We start from the raw sequence: 13980 nt of genomic DNA on the forward strand, positions 1-13980 counted from the left end.
GGACATTGCAACACTGGTTGACAATATTGTTTACAAATGTAATAGATGAGAAGATAATAAGTGGCCTATTAGTGATTGATGTAAGTTATCATTTGCCTATCTTTGCTGTGTTAGAAATGAATAATAAGGTTACATACAATTTGGTTAGAATAAAATCAATAGAGGAGTCATGATTGATTGATTAACATGATTGAGGTTTAGATGATACCAATGAAGCATACAATGCATTTCTGGGTACATTTTATATATAAATATATTCATATTACGACCCAGTCATATTACGACCAACATTGTCCATCGAAAGAGTGCAAACATATCCTAAAAAGAGGGTGAAACCATGGTTAACCAAGGGTTTTGAAAAAGCTTGTATGAAGATAAATAGGCTCTACAGGGAATTTGTCAAGCATCAAACAAAGGATAAGGTGGACAAGTAAAAAAACTATAAAAAAACAGATTGACATTGACATTATGAGATCACAAAAAAATACTATTATAATCAGATGTTGCAAATGGATAAAATAATATTAAGGCCACTTGGAGTGTGCTTAATGACAAGATTAAAAAGTTTAGTAAAAAGGACTTTCCAACTTATTTTGTAAAAATAAAAAAGACAATTCAACTACAAAAAGTGCTCCTCAGAGGTCAGGTCAGGTAGGTTATTGTGGGCCAGCAATGTTCAAAAGTCGCCAATCAGGAGGGAATATTAAAAATCAGAGAGATCGGTCTTGATCACATGACTAATAGCCTCTACACACTGTACGATATTTGACCCGATTTGGCTCTCGGGGATATTTTTTGGTGATCGCCGAGAAAACCACCGATCTCAGTTCAGATCGGGCGTTCCTCGGCGAGGTGTTGATCGCGCAGTGTGTAAGGTACTCCGAGAAGAAACACCCCGATAAATTGCGGTCAGCGAGCGGTTCCCGATAATTTGTACTTTTCTAGCATGTTGGATATGGGTTTGTCGGATCCGATGAGAGCCGTGCTACAGCCAATGAGAGCACATTACAGCCACGCAACGGTCCGTGGCTAGTCCTCCCGCATAGAACCGCAATATTACCGTACAGACAGTCCAGTCCTGTATTAGATAAACATGATAAACAGATTGATAGAGTGAGCGAGCCTGCTCGACAATGGGGCTGTTTATTATTAGAGAGGAATAGATCTTGCAGACAGAGAGAGAGAGAGAGAGAGAGAGAGAGAGAGAGAGCTGTCTGTGTGTGTGTGTGTGTGTGTGTGTGTGTGTGTGTGTGTGTGTGTGTGTGTGTGTGTGTGTGTGTGTGTGTGTGTGTGTGTGTGTGTGTGTGTGTGTGTGTGTGTGTGTGTGTGTGTGACGCAGGTATGTGTCTCTGAACAGTATTGCCAGGTTTTGCGCGAGAAATAAGCAACCAGGTCTATGAAAACAAGCCCAACAAGAGCGACTATAGGCTGCATGAGCACTTTAAACCTATATACAAATAAAATAGACGATCTACAAGCTCACAACGCGTCGCAGCTATAAGAAAAAAAGCAACATTAAGAAATAAAGCCAAATAAGCAACTACACTTTGGAAATAAGCTAAATAGAAACGCAACCACAAATATTTTTTACAAGCAACTCGCTTATAATAAGCGGACACGGCAACACTGGTTGACTTTTGAAACGTTTGTTTCAGAGAGGGAGAGAGAGAGAAATACAGAGAAATTGAGAATTATTTAATGTCAATCATTAGCGTCTTGTCTCGGTCTCGCGCATATATCACGGGAGCCTTTCACGTTTTCGTGAGACGTTTGGAATAAAAACAAATGTATTGGGTCGGGATCACATTGTGGTGAAATATCTTGTAATCAGTGAATCCCTGTCGCCGAGCAATCAATCGTGCGAGAATCACAACGATATATTTAGCCCGATTTCAAGAGAGAAACTCGTGCAATGTGAAATGCTTAACGATCTGTTCACTCGCCGACCATTTCAAATATCGTACAGTGTGAGTGCATATCCTGCCCAGTTTTGTTCAAAATGCAATTTGTGGGAAAGCTTGCACATACACTGTAGGGGCCTCTCTCTCACTCACTCACTTCACACCTATAGTAGCTGTGCTTTCCTGTTGCAGGGCAGCGCTCTAAACCAGTGAGAAGGACTCTCAGGGTTGTTACAATGTGTCTGGGGATGCTGTATCTTATGCTGCTGGGTGCGGTCATAGGCCTCATCGTACACTGTGAGTATTCTATGTCACAGAACTACCACAAACCCACGTCGCTCACTTTTGGTGCCTGCCATTTTGTAGCTGTGGCATCTCCAAAGGATAGTACTTTACCCACACCATGCGGGGCGGCCATAGCTGAGTGGTTAGTGAGCCCGCCTAGGGAGCCAGAGGCCCTGGTTGCCCCAGGTACGATTCCAGGCCACGCCAGCATATGTGTCGATGAAATGAAATTTGTCCCTGAGCAAGACTCTTAACCCCTAATTGCTCACAGGCCCTCATTGGAAACAAGCCCGCAAGGACTTTCATGAACGTCCTGTTAAAAGGAATTATCCTATGCTATAACTTCACTTTAAATCATATTCTCATTTATTTAATGTAGTTGAATATTTTTTATGTATTTCTTCTTGAATCTGAAAAGTGTCACCCTATGTAATTCGCAGATAATTCAGCCTATACCAATCTGACCCTGGAGAGAAATAATCTGACCCTGCGGATAAACCAGTCTGAGTCAAACTACAACAAACTGACTGAAGAGAATGTCAAGTTACAAAGAGAAGTAAACCAGCTTACTGCAGGTGGGAGATGTTGCAGATATTTTTGGATTGAATATTAAATATTTCATTACTGTAATTATTATTATCAGGGATGTAATGGTAAAATACATATAATAACTATAATGGAAATTAAGCTTACTTTTAGGTTCTCAAATTGCAAAAAAAGAAGAGACCCTATTACCATAATCACAGACTCTATAATGATACTGAGACCGTGTCCTTGTTAATGGAAACCTTGTAGACAAAACAAAAAGTCAAAAAGTCCTTATAATTATTGAGGACTATTTATTCTATTTTATTCTGGGGGTTGTCTTTTGTTACTGTTGTTGTTCTATAGAATTGTTTATCATTGCATTGAAATTTCATAAGTAAAATGTCTGTTTGTCATTAAGGCAAGTCTTGTCCCAGTGGATGGCAGAGGTTTGGATGCAACTGTTACTACAGATCTACTGAAATGAAAACATGGGATGAAAGCAGACAACAATGTCAGAAGATAGAAGCAGATCTGGTGATCATCAACAGTAAAGAAGAACAGGTGTGTGTGTGTGTGTGTGTGTGTGTGTGTGTGTGTGTGTGTGTGTGTGTGTGTGTGTGTGTGTGTGTGTGTGTGTGTGTGTGTGTGTGTGTGTGTGTGTGTGTGTGTTTGTTTATATTATAGACAATTAATTATGGTTCAATCATGAACAAATTCTTAGGAATTCATCAGAGGATATGGCCCATTGAAGGAAGCATCTTGGATTGGACTGGCAAAGACAGCTGGAATGTGGGGATGGGTGGATGGAACACCACTGACAACAGGGTGAGATATTTGATGAGTTTTCTTGTAATTCTACCAAATGTGAATGACTAGTGATGTGTTTAAAAAGACGAAGATGTTGTTTACTCTGCAGGTACTGGCACAGTGGATGGCCTGCTGACACCAAAAATCATAACTGTGCAAAATACAGTAACAATCTGGATCCAGGACAATGGACCAATGAACAGTGCGCAAATACACATTTCTGGATGTGTGAGAACGTTATCTGTTAATCAGTGGTGGAATTAAAGTACAAAAGTATTCAAATATACTTGCAGTAAATCAGTATAAGTATAAAAGTACTTACGTTTTTCATAATTTGTCAAACGTTTTTCGAAAATAGCCAATTTACAAGCTCACAACGCATCACGATGTGATGAGCTAGTAGACCGGCTATTTTTTAATTGTCAAAGTAGGCCCTGCAGTATGAAATAGAGCTTAAAGGACAACTTTGTTTTTTTACAACCAAGGTTTATGTTAGATTGTAATTAAAGCAAATAAAAGATGAGTGTTAAAATATTTAAATGTACTGCTTTCTATAGTTTTAGCAATTTTCGCGATATTTTTTACAGTGGGTGGGGGCATTCTGTCCGGTGGCTAAATATGTCTTTTTTTTACACAATAACCCGGCGATTTCTTTATTATTATTATTTACAGTAGCTTTTCTAGCCCCCAATAACTCACATCTGGCCATCAAAGACCACTGTACCTTTTTTATTGTCTAAAAAATACATATTTAGCCATCGGACAGAATGCCCCCGCCCACTGTAAAAAAGATTGCGAAAATTGCTCAAACTATAGAAAGCAGTAAATGAAAAAAATATATAACACTCATCTTTTATTTAATTACAAGCTAAAATATAAACCTTGGTTGTAAAAAAAAAAGTTGTCCTTTAAGTGGTTAAAATAGATTTTAATCTAAATCTGCAAAGTAACTAGTAACTAAAGCTGTCAAATAATTGTAGTGGAGTAAAAAGTACATTATTTGCCTATGAGATGTAGTGGAGATGTATAGTGGAGTATAAGTATAACGTATCAGATACTCAAGTAAAGTCAAAGTACCAGAAAATTGTACTTGAGTACTATTAATATTCATATTAATTGAATATATTATTAATTAAAATATGCACTTAATATTCTGCCTTTCAAAGATAAACAGTAATTAGCACTGAAACAATTAATAAAAACTAAAATTGCATCATGTTCACATAAATTATAACTATGCCTTAAAGTTGTACAATGCAGAATCACAAATAACGATTTTTAGCAACCTCTGCTGGTCACTACCGTCACTGCATACAATTTCCCTAGTCCTCGATTACCCAGAATTCCATTCGTTTTCACCGGAAGCCGGAAGCGTTTCAAAAAGCGATCTTTTAATTGTTTTATACTATCTACGGATCGTTTCTCTTAGCCAGTGGAGCATTAGTTACCATGAGCTGTGCTTTCTTTTTCTGTTCTTTTTCGATCTTCCAATCCTACATTATCTTAAAATCAGCGTGAGGTTCCTTTTTGTTAATAGCGCGGTAGTTCCTGGCCAAACAGGAAACCGTTGCGGTAGTTCCTGAGGACGTCGGCCACGACGTCATGACGTTGGCCAGGAACGTCATTTTCCCGGGAAAGTCCCCCCCGTACACGTTCAATAGAAAATATATAAATAAAAGGCTTCCGGGGGTGAAATTCACGGAGTGGGTGTTGTGAAACTTTTGCCACTCGCAAAAGATATACAATTTAACTTTAGTTTTGTTGAAAACGTTACCTAGTATTACTTTAATGGTTAGACATAATTTAAAGGGCTAGGTTGAGCTTGAGATACTGAGATGTTAGCTGCACTGCTGCAGCTAATACAATTTATAATTTTAGGTGTGCCAATGACCAATGTACAAGAATTGTACAACTCTGTTATTTTTAAGCTAAAGACCTAACTGTTTGCCTTTGCCTTAAACTATAGCCTACTAGTTTTTCTTTTAAATATAATTTCTACACTGTAATTTTATTCTCATTTTTCTGTTTTCATTTTAATTACTTTTTTCTTTTTTTTCTCTTAATGTCTTGAAGCTTAATATTTTATGTAAATCATTTTAATTGCCTTTTTGCATTTTGTGCTATAGAAATGAACTTGTCTTCAAGTTGTTTTTAAAGGTGACAAGCAGAAAGCATTCCCTCCCTTATATTTGCCAGATGAACAGTAGAGGTACAGTACATACTTTACATTTAGTGTTTCTGTGATTCTGTCAGTGACTTACATGACCCAGTCTTTGTAGTTGTTCCAGGCATGTTTGTCACCACAAGTTAAAGCTGCAATCCGTACGTTTGATGTCCAAACCCGGATTCCAACCCCGGTCTACTGCATGGGAGACCAAACTTCTACCGCTTTTCAAGAGCCCACTTGGCCAGGAGATTTTGCATGTATGAGCTTCAGCCAATACTACTTGTCAACCAGTAGTTGTCCTAGCTACTTGGCACCAGGATCTACATAGATTTCTAAATGGAAGAGTAGGGAGATGACCTCTAGCCACTGCAGATGCGCTACAGTATATTAAAGGTTGGGTAAGTGATTTTGTTTGGTTAAAATAAGTGTTAAATAGCTCTTCTGATAGTACTCATTGCTATAGAGTGTTTGTTCAGTAACAAGAGTCTCCATGTCTCATTAGCTCTTTATTAAACAGAAATGTATTTTAAAAAAAAATCATTTTCAGGTCAGGATACCAATTGTATCCAATCAGGATAGATAACATATAGATGATACAGATTAAACAAGTGGAATTGGAAGTGATGACACAAAGTAATGAGCAGACAAAATTGTAACTGGAACACTATAAAAATGAAGCTGATAAATGGGTACTCTATTCTGATTGGCTGTCACCTACCTGAAAATGTATTTTAAAGAGCTGGAGAGACTGGGAAGACCCCTGTTACTGAACACACACTTTATAGCAATGATCAGAATATAGTGCTTTAAGCTTTTAACAAAAAAACTTTTTTTAACAAAAACAATTATCACTTACCCCACCTTTAACATTCTCTAACACCGATTTGTTAAAATAACAAAATGTAATAATAAAAAGGTAGCAGGTGGCGGAAATCGATTTGAGTTGATTCATTAGCGAGCTTGAGATACTGAGATGTTAGCTGCACTGCTGCAGCTTATACAATTTATAATTTTCGGTGTGCCAATGACCAATGTACAAGAATTGTACAACTCTCAGTTATTTTTAAGCTAAAGACCTAACTGTTTGCCTTTGCCTTAAACTATAGCCTACTAGTTTTTCTTTTAAATATATTTTCTACACTGTAATTTTATTCTCATTTTTCTGTTTTCATTTTAATTACTTTTTTTTCTCTTAATGTCTTGAAGCTTAATATTTTATGTAAATCATTTTAATTGCCTTTTTGCATTTTGTGCTATAGAAATGAACTTGTCTTGCAAGTTGTTTTTAAAGGTGACAAGCAGAAAGCATTCCCTCCCTTATATTTGCCAGATGAACAGTAGAGGTACAGTACATACATACTTTACATTTAGTGTTTCTGTGTTTCTGTCAGTGACTTACATGACCCAGTCTTTGTAATTGTTCCAGGCATGTTTGTCACAACAAGTTAAAGCTGCAATCCGTACGTTTGATGTCCAAACCCAGATTCCAACCCCGGTCTACTGCATGGGGGACCAAACTTCTACTGCTTTTCAAGAGCCCACTTGGCCAGGAGATTTTGCATGTATGAGCTTCAGCCAATACTACTTGTCAACCAGTAGTTGTCCTAGCTACTTGGCACCAGGATCTACATAGATTTCTAAATGGAAGAGTAGGGAGATGACCTCTAGCCACTGCAGATGTGCTATATTAAAGGTTGGGTAAGTGATTTTGTTTGGTTAAAATAAGTGTTAAATAGCTCTTTTGATAGTACTCATTGCTATAGAGTGTTTGTTCAGTAACAAGAGTCTCCATGTCTTATTAGCTCTTTATTAAACAGAAAATGCATTTTCAGGTCAGGATACCAATTGTATCCAATCAGGATAGATGACATATAGATGATACAGATTAAACAAGTGGAATTGGAAGTGATGACACAAAGTAATGAGTAGACAAAATTGGAACTGGAACACTATAAAAATGAAGCTGATAAATGGGTACTCTATTCTGATTGGCTGTCACCTACCTGAAAATGTATTTTAAAGAGCTGGAGAGACTGGGAAGACCCCTGTTACTGAACACACACTTTATAGCAATGATCAGAATATAGTGCTTTAAACTTTTAACAAAAACAAATTGCACTTACCCTACCTTTAACATTCTCTAACACCGATTTGTTAAAATAACAAAATTTGTAATAATAAAAAGGTAGCAGGTGGCGGAAATCGATTTGAGTTGATTCATTAGCGAGCATGACAGATTCACTGGAGCTGGAATATCATGTAACCATAACAACCACCAATGTATGTGAATCAATACATTTAATTATTTTTATTTTTTTAAGTTTGGGTGAATTTCATTTCATGAGCCTTGGAAACTCTGTTTTAGATGCCAGGAAATTGTGAAAGTATTTATTTAGTAAAGGTTTACTTTACAATAGGATTATTGATATTCTAAGCATCATTACAAAGTCTATTAATCTACGTACTGTAAAAGTACTGCATGTACCTTAAAAGGATATTGAATGTATTTTTATGTGATGAGGGCTGTCTTGTCACTTTCCTGCTTCTCTCAATATAATCCAGTAAAATCTTATTAAGTAAAACGTATTAAATAAAAGGACTAGGGGATCCACCCATCATTTCTAAAGGGAAAATGAAGAAGCATAATTTCAATTACAATTTACAAGAGTAAGTAGTACAAGAGTACTTCATTTTTTGTCAACCCGCTTTAATGTATCTGTGTAGAAATGTGTCTTGGGATACATCAGTGTACTGTATATTATCACAGCACATAGTAACAGACAACAGAGACATCAGGGCTCATACTTACAGACAAAGTAATAGAGCAGTACAATAATATACGTATGAGTGCGAGTGGTGGAAAAAGTAAAAAAATAATAATAAAAAAAAGTGTTTGCTGCCCACCCATCTGACCACTTAATAACTGATCAGATGGGTGGGCCTCATACATTTTCAGAGCATGCTTATGTTATTGATCAATCATTAAAATATTGTGTTCTGGCTTGGATCAATAGAAATAACTTAGTATACTAGTAAAAACTAACTTATCTTTTTCAAGGTTTTAAAGAAAAAATACCCTGACTTATTTTTTTTACATTAATTGTTTTATATTAATGTTATATTATCATTAAATTCTTAGTGTTTTACAAATTATTTGGTCCTGGTGAGTGGTAAATTAATGAAAATGGCTGTGCCAACTCAAAACATCCCCAAAGACACGATGCCTGCACTATTTGACCCCACTGATTCCAAAAGCAGAAATTAAGTAAAGAAATGTAGTACTTTTTCCACCACTAACTGCATGGTCATTTAAAGTTTGATACATTTTTACCAGCTATCACACACTTGATGACCATCGCCACATGAGGGCGCCATATCATTAAAAATGGCACGAACAGAAAGGGAAAAGCATCTTCAGTGCTGCTGAGAATGACACAGCAACACACATCATTCAAACAACTCTCTTAAAGGTCAAAGGTGACAGAACATGGAGGAGGGAGGCTGCATGTGCATTATATAAGTGACCCTTACCTTTCATCTCAAGAATGCTTGTGGCAGTGTTAGTGTGTGTGTGTGAGAAGGAGGAAGAAAGAGTGTGTGTGCGTGTGCGTGTGCGTGTGCGTGTGTGTGTGTGTGTGTGTTCATGAAGAAAAAGGAAAGAAAAAAGGACGGACAGATGGTATTATAGGAATGGCTCTCCACTTGTTTTAACCCAAAACGGGAAAGCATCTGTGTCATTGCGTTTTGAGCTTGTCGATCTGCTACTTTTGCTGTTTTTCTCATTTGAATCCTGAAAAGAACCAGTTTTGGACATAATGAGGTTTCCACCCGACAGAGACGATGTGTAGAATCGGCCTCAGGTTTTAATGGGTTAATGTGGTGTGTTTATGACTCATTAAGTTAATGTATTTGTTTCCTCTATACGCTGTATGAGTGTTGTGGTAATGAAAGCCATTTTCATCAGGACCCTGCTTCAGTTCCATCATTTATTATTATAACTAAACTAAACTAATTAGTGTTAAGGAGATGTAATTACTATCTCCAGGCACTCTGCACTTTTATCGGGGCAAAGACAGGCCTGTCATAAGCAGCCTTGCTGCCTAACCAGGATACTTATCACTTATAAAAAAGAAGGGTATGGAGGACTTTGTTTCCTTTTAAAAAACCCACAGGTCTGCTGTTAACTGCTTAGGTTAACTGCTCTTTTTGTCTTAAAGGAGGAGGGGTATCCTTTGTTGGCCAGCATACTGCTCTAAATCTATAGTTTTCAAATGACTAATGACACTTAGGCTCATGAGGTATATTCAAATCAAAACGCAGCCAAACAGAACTACAGTGAAAGCCTTTGTCTAGGAGAATCCGCACAACACTGACGGCTGGGACACGATACCTGTTCAGATGTATGAAAAAAGCTTTTCTTATGTAACCTTGAGAGGTGTGTGGAGGCATGTCTGAACAGCATTAGCTGGCCTCTTCTTCTTCAAGGTCATGTCACATGATGGTTCAAACATGCTGCGAGATGGTTATTCTATCCCATCGCTGTTAGGTATGTCCACATTTTACAGTGTATGGTTTCATTATGTTCGGGCATGACAGACTGCTCGTCACCCAGTTACCCCATTAAGACCTAAGGCCAATTCGACAAATGTCTTGACAGTTTTGTGAAAAACCTATGTTGCTACGTATATCAGTGGTGCTCAAACTTTTTCATGTCAAGGACCCCCAAAGTTATTTGGCCGCGGACCCCCATCTCAAAATATTTTGTTCCAGGGACCCCCCAGAATTTGAGTTCAAAATGTTTGCTTTAAAAATATATTTATATTCAAAGATTTTCACGAATTTTCACGATTTTTCAAAAATAGCAGATCTACAAGCTCTTAGCGCTGTGAGCTTGTATATCTGCAATTTTTTAATAGCCAAAGTGTACAATAATGGTTAAAGTGGTTAAACTCTAAAATGACACAGATGCTTACCCGGTTCGAATGGGTTAATGCCTTCACGAGCTAAATCAAACAGGCTGATGTTCTTGTTATTTGTTCTTATTTATCTCACGTGCTGTAAAGTCACTCAGCTGAAGCAGAGACTCTTCACCCCGTGCCCCCACTTCCATTTTTACTTCATTTAGCAAGACACAGCGTAGTTGTACTATCTTTGTTTTGGCTGTCTACAAAATCAGCTGTGTGGAAGGATTTTTTTATATGATATACATAATAGTGTCAAAACATGGTCTACACTTAATTCAGTGGTTCTCTTCTCTTTTTCTGCCATCAGGCAGGCAATTGCATTCACCTGTCCTAGGTGTAAGTGAGTCTAAACATCTAAACCCTTAAACCCTATATACTTCATTGACTGGAGGCCCCCAGGGGTCTATAGGCCCCGTACTTTTCCCCTCTAGTCGATCTACATCAGCCAGCCAAATGTTTTCCCCAGAATTGGGACACTATGGTGTTCATGTAGTTAAAGGTTGAATATATGATGATGATAATGATGATGTTGATGATGTAGGAATGATTGGGGGTCACCTGAGTGAGAGGGCATGCATGGTGTAAAGTACAAGGCATTCATTGGCTGTTGGTGTGAAGAGTGTGAAGAGCTGGGGGATTTACATCACATTCCTTGGAATGTTTACCTGAAAATTATAGTGTGGAGAAATAGAAAGAATGAGGGAATAGGAGGGGGTTAGAGGAAGATAGGAAAGGTATGTGCATGCAATATATATATATGTATTTTTTTATTGCACCCTAATTAACACATGCACATAGGTGGACAACTTCCTGTTGTCCACCTTGAGTTTCAAAGTGAAGATGTTAATGGTGTTACAGTAATGTATTCTTCACACGTTTTTCTGGGTAATTTCTCATAAAAAAATAAAATGTTGGAGCATGGTGCTACTTGGAAAAAACTGGCTTGGATAACTGTAGAAGTATGTTGTGTGTGTGTGTGTGTGTGTGTGTGTGTGTGTGTGTGTGTGTGTGTGTGTGTGTGTGTGTGTGTGTGTGTGTGTGTGTGAGAATTTTTGAAAATGTGTTTGCATGAGTTACAGAGTGTGTCAGTTGTACCCGTGTATGCATTTGCATCTGAGCGTGTGTGTGTGTGTGTGTGTGTGTGTGTGTGTGTGTGTGTGTGTGTGTGTGTTACGCCCTGTTATCTTCCCCAATGGAACATTTCTACCTGCGATTTCCCCTTAACATTCCCCAGGTGAGTGACTTTCATTGCCACAGAGCACACGTGTGTGTGTGTGTGTGTGTGTGTGTGTGTGTGTGTGTGTGTGTGTGTGTGTGTGTGTGTGTGTGTGTGTGTGTGTGTGTGTGTGTGTGTGTGCGTGCGTGCGTGCGTGCGTGCGTGCGTGCGTGCGTGCGTGCGTGCGTGCGTGCGTGCGTGCGTGCGTGCGTGCGTGCGTGCGTGCGTGCGTGCGTGCTTGCACGTGTGTGTGTGTGTGTGTGTGTGTGTGTGTGTGTGTGTGTGTGTGTGTGTGTGTTTGTGTGTTAGAGAGGCTGTGAGTGTGTTTACTGGAGAGCTCCACAGAGACCACCGGGGGAGATAACAGCCTCCCTCTCTACAGAAGCAAAGCATCACATTCACACACGTGAAGGAACACCCAGGCTGACACTTCTCTCTCTTTCTACAGTATATTTATCTCTTTTCAGTGATGGAAAGAGTACTCAGATTATTTTTGCTTAAGTAAAAGTATCAATACAGCAATGTAGAAACACTCTGTTACAAGTCCGGTATTCAACATTTACTTGAGTACAAGTAGTACAAAGGTATTGGCCTCAAAATATACTTAAAGTGCCAAAAGTAAAAGTACTAGTATTATGCAGTATGTCCCACTTCACACGTTTTCAAATCTTTGGAAAACAGCAGATCTATAAGCTCACACGACACATTGTGAGCTTGTAGATCGGCTATTTTCAAATAGCCTACGTAGGGCTGAATTGGTTAATGTTTTGTAATAATAATCTAAAACTACAAAGTAACCAGTAACTAAAGTTTTCAAATACTAAAATACATAGTGGAGTGTACAATATTTGCCTGAGATGTAGTGGAGTAGAAGTATTAGTACTGAAAATTGGAAATACTCCAGTAAAGTAAAAAATACCTCAGAATGTACTAAAAGGGATATTTCACTTTCAAAAAAACTTTGGGTCATTTTATCATCTACTCAGGCTTTAGTGAGCCCCCCAGACCATTTGTAAGTTGCTTGATTCAGTATTTAGATATATGATATTCATTTTATCAGACACGCCCCCTTTCCTATACAAACCCATTATAACTTCAAACTCCATTCTAACCATGTTAGATGTATTAAAAACACCCTTCCTTGGTTCTGGTGACTCACCCCGCCCTCCTAATACGCGAGGGGGCCATGTTTTTTCGATAACTTTTTTCACTTGTTTTATTTAATTTTTTTATTGACGGGTGTATTTGATGAATCTAACATTTTAAAAATGGAGTTTGAAGTTATAATGGGTTTGTATAGGAAGGGGGCGTGTCTGATAAAATGAATATCAAATATCTAAATACTAAATCAAGCAACTTAAAAACGGTCTGGGGGGCTCACAAAAGCCTGAGTAGACGATAAAATGACCCAAAGTTTTTTGAAAGTGAAATATGCCTTTAAGTACAGAACTGAGAACATGTACTTAGTTACTTTATACCAGTGAAAAGAATAAACTGTGTTTCAATAGATCCAATATAGTTATTATTTAGTCACAAGCTCTTCAGTATTTATAAAACCCACACATACCATTTTAACTTTCACTTTAAAAATCGTTCTAAAATAGCATGAAATTGCTGATCAGCGTTGTGAGCTGGTCAGTCTGCTACTTTTGATAGTTTTGTTGTGCACGATACTCTTGTACAACAAAGTAGGGCACCGATTTACAAACAAAAAACATAAAAAGGTGAAATATGGAGATACAAGGTTTCTGCCCGACGGCAACGATTATGTGTAAATCAGGCTTTTACTGTACAGTTTCTCCGTCTCTTCCCTCCATCTTTTGCTGTATCTCTCTCTGTATCCTCCATCACTACCCCCCCAACCCCCCCCCCTCTCTACACCTCTCTCTCATTTGGAGTGAGAGGAGAGTTGAATTGAGTTTCTCAAGCGCTTCATTGACCAATCACTGACCTGCACTGTGGGGAGGAGGAGTCTGTCATCAGTGTGGGAATCAGATGTCTCTCTATTCATCTCACACTCTTCTGACTTCAGACTCACAGTGGGACATTTGCTGGATAAAACTGATCAAAGACATCCCCCCCCCCAGCAGATGTCATTTCTTGAATCACATA

This window comes from Gymnoscopelus braueri (genome assembly GCF_963280865.1).
Source record: "Gymnoscopelus braueri genome assembly, chromosome: 11".
NCBI classification, from domain to species: domain Eukaryota; kingdom Metazoa; phylum Chordata; class Actinopteri; order Myctophiformes; family Myctophidae; genus Gymnoscopelus; species Gymnoscopelus braueri.